The sequence below is a fragment of the Rhipicephalus sanguineus genome, chromosome 7 (assembly GCF_013339695.2).
Source record: "Rhipicephalus sanguineus isolate Rsan-2018 chromosome 7, BIME_Rsan_1.4, whole genome shotgun sequence".
Lineage (NCBI taxonomy): Eukaryota > Metazoa > Arthropoda > Arachnida > Ixodida > Ixodidae > Rhipicephalus > Rhipicephalus sanguineus.
In genome coordinates this window covers 15,070,679-15,078,145 of record NC_051182.1, presented here as the reverse complement: position 1 = coordinate 15,078,145, position 7,467 = coordinate 15,070,679, and the positions used below count along the sequence as shown (strand labels likewise).

The following is a 7,467-nucleotide window of genomic DNA, read 5'->3' as shown; positions in this document are numbered from 1 at the left end:
CAGCTTCGATAGGAGGGTTGACGAAGTGCTCACTGTGTTTGCTAGCAAGGGCGGGGCTTGAAGTTCACGCGCGAAGTGCCGAAGAATGGGCAGCTGCGTTTTTTTGGATTTGCAGCTGTCATTCGAACAACAGCACGTGTGCTGGATGTTTTTCCCTAGGACTGCGAAGCCGCTTCTAGATTACAGCTCAGGGCACTCCCGCCTGGTGAAGAATGGCATTGCGCTGAATTGCCTAAGATCGGCGTTGGACAGGTCATGCCCACATCTTATGCAGACAAGTTTTTTCGAGCAGGTGGAAAGACTAGAAGACGCCAGGTTTCCTGATAATGCCATAGCAGGAGCTTGCAAAAATAAGAAGATCCATTAAGCAACGGCCTGGGAACCTTACATCTAAGGGCACCTCAGGAAAGAAAAGGAGTGGCAAAAATCCCGTATGCCCACTGGCTGTCGCACGGCATGAAGAGAGTGGGTCCGAGATATGGGTTTGATGTCGTGTTCTCCGCGGAAAATAAGGTGGGCCACATCTGCTCAACAGTTAGTAAAAAATGGGCTAGTCACAGCATGCATTGTGAAAAAAAACGCCAGGCCTGCGCGGAAAGCGCAGCACAGTCACAGCGAAAGCTGGAAGAGCGGCTTTTCTAGAGCCCGTTATAAACTCTCCTGTGGCTACTAATACAGGTACATTAGCAACGTACCCACTACGCCACAAAGCGTAATTTTTGGGAAGTTGGGAAGCACCCAGCACGACATTATTCGTTGTTCTGCGGAGAAGCGAGGTACCATATGTAAGCGATTATGTGCAGTTTGTTGATGCGGCGGTTGATGATGATGAATAATTATGATTGCGCCCTTTGTAATGGGTTGCAAGCTTTAAACGACCCACTAGTTACGTAATGCATATTGGTGACGCCCGGTCGTTATTTAACTGTCCCACCACGCTTTTAAACACTTTAACCGGAGAAACGTAGAGCGAGAGAGAGAGAGAAGTGACTTTATTGAGACCCTGAGCAAATGGATCATGGGAGCCTTATGGGCTTCCTTGGCAACCAACGAAGTGCACTTGCGAGGAACCCACTACGCTATAAATCATTGTAATTTTTGAGAAGTAGGGCAGTAGGCATTGTGCCATTTTTCGTCATTTTACAGACAGCCGTGGTACCTGCTAAACGCATGTAAGGCATTATGCGCACTTTGTTGATGATGTGCGTGATGACGATGAAGAATTATGGCAGAGCTCTTTGTAATGGGTTGGAAGCATTAAACAACCTACTCGTTGCGCAATTCGCATTGTGTGACGCCTGGTTACAGAATTCGCGTTGTGCGACGCTTGGTGCTTATTACTCTTTTACCACGCTATATTTCATATGCTAATGTGGTTCCTTCCCGACATGAAGCCTGTATAGGACCTTTTTGCAAAGCAGTTTCAAGCACCGACGCTGGCCGGGATGAAGCTAATTCTCGCCCGCCACCGGGCTACCGCTTTTTACTGCCGACTTTGCCGACAGGGCTCCCACGCAGAGGGCCCAGGTTCGAACCTCGTTCCATCCTGGATTTTTTTTATTTAGTTTTTTTCTATTTCGAGCGATACTGGTTACGGACACCGGCGGCGGCGGCGGACAACTACGGCACCAAAAACGGCCGGTGAAATGATCTCATAACAGCTTTCGCTGTAAAAAAGAGGATGTGCCATCAAGCATGTAAGGCAGTTTGTCCCTTGCGCAAGTGGCGTTGTGTACAGAAGACCATTGTCGTGCGGCAAGGCATATATCGGGCAAACCGGTAGATGGCTTATTGTGCGTCTGCGAGAGCACAACAGCTCTTTATTAGGAAGGCCGTTCACCCACTGGCAATGCACTGCAAGGGGTGTGATCAAGGCAGCTGCAAGCCTGCTTTTGATCAGACAACAGTAATCTACAAGCACAGGGGCCCCTTGACGAGGGAGATTGTAGAGGTATTCGTTAGCCAGAGGAGCGGCTGGATTGCATCAACCACCCCTCTATCAGTTTGCAGGAGGGAGATAGCCCATCTAGCACGTCACTTGACGTAGGCATGCTGAGCGCAAGGTTTTAGTTTTTCGTCGACTCGTTGGGGTTGATATAATTGCATGGTGTTATAAACATGTCTTTCCTGAATAAAAATATTTCAATTGCTAGTAGCGCGTCGCCCCGGGCCCTTCTTTCCTCGTGTGTGCCGTAGTATCGCGGCCCCTCTTTATCATGAACCAACGCCAACTCGCCCAACTTTTTACTTTACTATACTGCATCTACTCTCGTGTACAAACAACTGCTCGGAACTGACTGCAGTTGGCTCGTGTTGGCTGCAGTCAGGGCGAATGCTGGCTAAATGGTGCCTAACCTCTTCGGACTCCGTGTCCCCCTTCGCGGACTACGGGACTTTCAACATGGTCAAGGTTAGCAGACGCGAAAGTCTAAAGTAAGGAGCAAGAGCGACATATCGACCTTATCCGGGGACACAACGCAAAATATTTTAGTCCGGGTAACAGTGAAGGTTACACGGACTAGTTTATTTTCTGTTAGACACAACTTAATGAGACCGACAGACAACGAAGCCAAGGAAAGCATAAAGAACTTCTCGTAGTTTTTGAGCTGTCTAAGGTAGTAATTGGGACAGAAATGGAAAAGAATTAAAGTGGACGATAAACAAGCTGCTTTGGGTAGGGGCCGAACCTACAACCTTTGGATAACGCGTATAATGCTTTACAATTACAGCAACGGCCGCGGTCGTTCCTCAGTTCACACAATTGGCTATATCTGTGCGTATAGCCCTGGGAGTTTTAGCCAGCGTCACGCGTATCCACGGTGACGAGTGGGAACACTCGGTTTCGACCGCAAGCGTCATGTAGCGCGTGATCTTTCTACTAGCTGGCGACTGGGCAATAAATCCTCGCGTACTACCTGAAGACATCGCGTCTGCGAGGGACGGGCCGCTCGCTATGAAATATTGAAAGATGGGGAACGGAGGAAGGACTACCGACGTCAAGCTGTTTTTTTTCGCTATAAGCTCTTTCCATCCATGTCATCCTTACTAAAAACCGTTAGAATACAAAAATGACACGCGGACTTTTACGCGTTCGCCTAAGACGACGCGAAAGCGAAGTGTATCTTCTTCTTTCGATCCTACTTTTTCTCAGTCGATTGTATTGATTCATTTCCTTGCCGCGAAATCGTTTTGCACTTAACGTGGTTTTGCACGTCCTCAGGATCAGAGGCATCGCAGCTTTCTGCACATCACGTGGGATTGCAGCACTTCTCCGAGATCGGTTCACGTTTGACCAAGCGACTGTGATACGATGACGGCATCGTGTGACGTCACGGTGACGTCTTAATGACGCCAGAAATTTCTGCAACGTGTGACGCCATGATGACGTCACATGATGGCGTCATCGCATGCTGATTCTTTTGCGTAACTTCGTGCTGGCGTCGACGCCGCTGACCAGGGCGTAGCCAGGGGGGGGGGGAGTTGGGGGTTCAACCCCCCCCGAAATTTTTCAATTTTGCATGTACATATACACGCAAACATACAAACGGGGGGGGGGTTAAACCCCCCCCCGAAAAAAATTTCTGGCTACGCTTCTGCCGTGACGGTCAGTCTTCGTGTTTGATGAAGCGCCTAAAGCTTTCGGCTTTTAATAATGTCCTCCATGTTTTCTTTGGCTTTATAGTCTGTTGGCTTCGTTAGGTGGTGTCACTACGGCAATTTCGATATGGTAAACGCAGTAGTGATCTTACCAAGGGGACGCGACCATGGCTCTAAGTGTATGTGAGTGAGTGAGTGAGTGAGTGAGTGTGAGTGAGTGAGTGAGTGAGTGAGTGAGTGAGTGATGCGTAATTACAAGATCCGGCTGGTTTGTGCTCCGGGCTACACCACACAGAGGCCAGGAGACCTTGCCTCCCTTATCCTGCATGACCTGCTGGATAGGCCATTTCTTCTCTTCGGCCTCCGAGCTGAGCAGCGCTGTCCGCCACTGCTCCCGGACGCCCTCAGGAGAAATTGTCAATATGTTAGGACATTCACAGAGTAAATGTTTGCATGAATCACTTTTCCGTTTTGCATAGTTTGCATTCGTTGTCCGGGCTTAAGTGTGGGTAGCTCTTGTGGAAGTGCACTGAGTTCGGGTAGGAGTTTGTCGGTATTCTACCGCTTAATTGTTTTCTGCCTGGACTCGGGTGGGGTGCGGATAAGACCACGCCTTGCCTCTCTGTATAGTGTTGTGTATTCTGCGGAGATCACGTTAAAAGACCGGGCATGCAAACAAGGACGCAACAGAGAAATCAAAACACCCCAAATGCCGACTAACAACTGAAAAGGTGCACAGTAGCACACACACAAAAAAAAGGCAGGCGTAAGAACTTTTCTGCGCATGCCCAGGCAAGAGGCGATACCTGTCAATACGTCACGCCCACCCTTTTAACATGAATACTACCAACTAACTCAGCTTTCTGCTATTATGCAGAGACGTTTTCTTTTTCTAGGAAAGAAGAGCGTGAGATCCGGCCATGTGTGATAAACTCCTTGGTCCAGCGAACCATCTACGGTGCGCTCGCAAGGCAATAATAACAAACAAATCTTAGAAGTTGCAATACCACCATCCACAGCAGAGAGGAGGGGTTGGCAGGGCTTGCAGGTGCAGTGACGCAGGACACTATATATACGCCAACGAACGGTCATCAACCTAGGGGCTCGACCGGCCGGTGCTCCGGATCCGTGAATCAGAAAGCGTTCAGAATTGCTTACGCGCCTGGCCAGCTTCTCACGCAAGACTCGACATTCCTCGAAGACATAGCAACACTAACAAAACAATGAGAGACAACGCACCTTACGCCTCCGGTAGATCAGCACTGGGTTTTATACGGCCCGTTCGCTTATATGTTATACATATATTCATTCGAGAAGATAAGCGGTGTGCGGTGACGTGTACCTCTCCGAAGATAGCCCTAGCTGACGCGTGCAAGAATTTCGCTTTCCCGTCGTTCCGCGCAAGAGGCGCGCGGCAGTGTATTTACGGTTATTCGGTGTACAGAAATTGCGAATCGGGAAAAAAAAAACATTACAGCAGTCGCCTTAACCTTAAATTTCGAGTAAGTTGCCCCTCAAACCAGGGTTTGAGAGGGAGCCTTTTTTTAAGTTGAATGCTGGAACATACAACAGAAGGCAAATTTTGCAACTTGCCGAACACACCCTACCACATGGTCTGGGAATTAGTGATGAAGAACTATCGATAGTACTAGGTCGATACTATCGATAGCTGAGTCACTATCGAACTATCGATGGTGAAAATACTATCGATAGCGCTATCGATAGTAAAAAATTCCATGGTACTATTGATAGTATAAAATCAACAGCGTGGACTCACTGCAGAATAAACTTGGTTTTCCGCGCGTGTGGTGCATAGTGGAGCCGGAGGAGCAGGCTGAAGGGCAAGAAAGTTGACATCATTGCGTTCTTCACCAGAGTGCTTTGCTGACACATTATCATAAAGTCATACTGTTCAGCTGTAGCGGAAAAGGAAGCCTTTACATGTGGTAGGACAGCGCGGCTCAAATTGATATTGCATTTTATGATTTCAAATAAAAAATACGAAGAAGTTAATTGTAAGGTGTAACTGGTTGCTTTTGGATATGAATTTATTGATGGACATATTCCGCAATTTTTGACTGCGGAAATAATTAATTTATCTGCCAACAATTGCTCATAATTAAGCGAAGCTGGTAGTAGGCTATCGCAAATATTTTGGCAATATGGCCGGCCAATAACCGCATCATTATTCACACCACTATCGATAGTATTGTCACGTGGTTTGTAACGGTGAAGAATGCTGCAGCAAGTTGGGAAATACGGAGCTCTTTATTTGGGCGAACTTGGGTCCAGAAAATCAAAACTCAAAAACAAGGGATACATGCTGCGCACTGATAGCGGCGGGAACAGCCGTCAGCCGTTGAGTAATCTGATCATCGGTGGAACGCGTCGTCCTTTATACATCAGTCATCAACCTTCCAGCGTTATCGCTGGTGCTCGCGTAAAACAATTGTGAAGCTTCTCACACATTACGGCGCGGTCAGTGTCAAACGTTGCTAACAGTCTTTGTGGGTGAAACCGAATACGTCAAAACAAAGCAATAAACACGCGTGGCAGTAATATAGTAATATCGCTATAGTAATATTAACGATGATACTACCGACTGCACTATCGATAGTTTGTCGATAGTAGCACTACCGATAGTTCGTTTACACTATCGATAGTTTAAAAAAAACTATCGATACTATCGATAGTCAATTTACCGATAGTTCTGCATCACTACTGGGAATGCGACAAGAATCCGCAGACAACGCCTATACAATCACTAAGACAGGAAGCCGAGGAAGCACAGCTGACAAGCCCAAGTTTCTAGGGACCATGCTGCAGATGGTGACGAGGGTCGCGTGATCGAATCCCAGTCGCGGCGGCCGTATTTCGATGGAGGCGAAATGCTAGAGGCCCGTGTTCTTAGATTTAGGTGCACGTTAAAAAACCCCAGTTGGTCGAAATTTCCGGAGCGCTCCACTACGGCGTTCCTCAAACTCGTATCGTGGTTTTCGGACGTAAAACCTCAACAATTGTTAATTGAACAGGGCTCGGATATCAGCACAAGCCCCCTACCCTGAATGCGGCAACCGCTCACGTCCGGGCGTAAACATACTGGTCGATGAAATAAAGTTTCATCCTCTCTCTCTCTCTGTTATATATATATATATATATATATATCTGTGTGTGTGTGTGTGTGTGTGTGTGTGTGTGTGTGTGTGTGTGTGTGTGTGTGTGTGTGTGTGTGTGTGGTGTGTGTGTGTGTGTGTGCGTGCGCGCAAGTTATGGTTGCTTGTTGCGCTGCATTCTTACAATTACGAGAACAGGACACAGACACGATGACAACAGATGCTATTCTTAAAGCCCGATGTAGTCAACGAAATGGACTTCGAAAGAGCACTGCATTGGGCTACAGTTTTTGGCTTGTTCACGGTTCTCATTTCTAAGTACGTCGTTCACGGAATGAAACGCGTGAACTTAGCACTGAACAATGCACGTATACTTTTGGTTCCACCGCGTTCAGTTCGTTCGTGTCACATCGGCCTAATATAGGCTGGCACACTCGCACCGGAGCCTACACAAAATTTGGTGGCCGGTTTCGTGGCGACAAGGCGCCGTTATCTGGAGCAAATGCGTGTATACCAGCTGTTCCGGTTAAGTGTTTTGATGTCACGTTTCGTTCTGCCAGCACTGCACACAGCGCAACGAGAAACCACGAACAACCACCGGCATAGCCCCCTTCATTCGAAGCTCTCTATATATTTCTAACTTTTCTATCGTGTTTGAACATTACTTCAGGTCAATGTATAGACTATTTTAAGAAGCGTTTCGGAGGCCGCCATATTGGACTGTGGACTTGCCGTTTTATATCTCTAACAACTAAAA

The 7,467-nt window shown here is 47.6% G+C and overlaps 1 long non-coding RNA gene across 1 annotated transcript in view; it reads right to left on the bottom strand.

The window, feature by feature from the left end:
• LOC119399309 (uncharacterized) overlaps positions 1-7,467 on the bottom strand; it is a 31,889-nt gene that overhangs the window by 980 nt on the left and 23,442 nt on the right. The window lies entirely within an intron of this gene.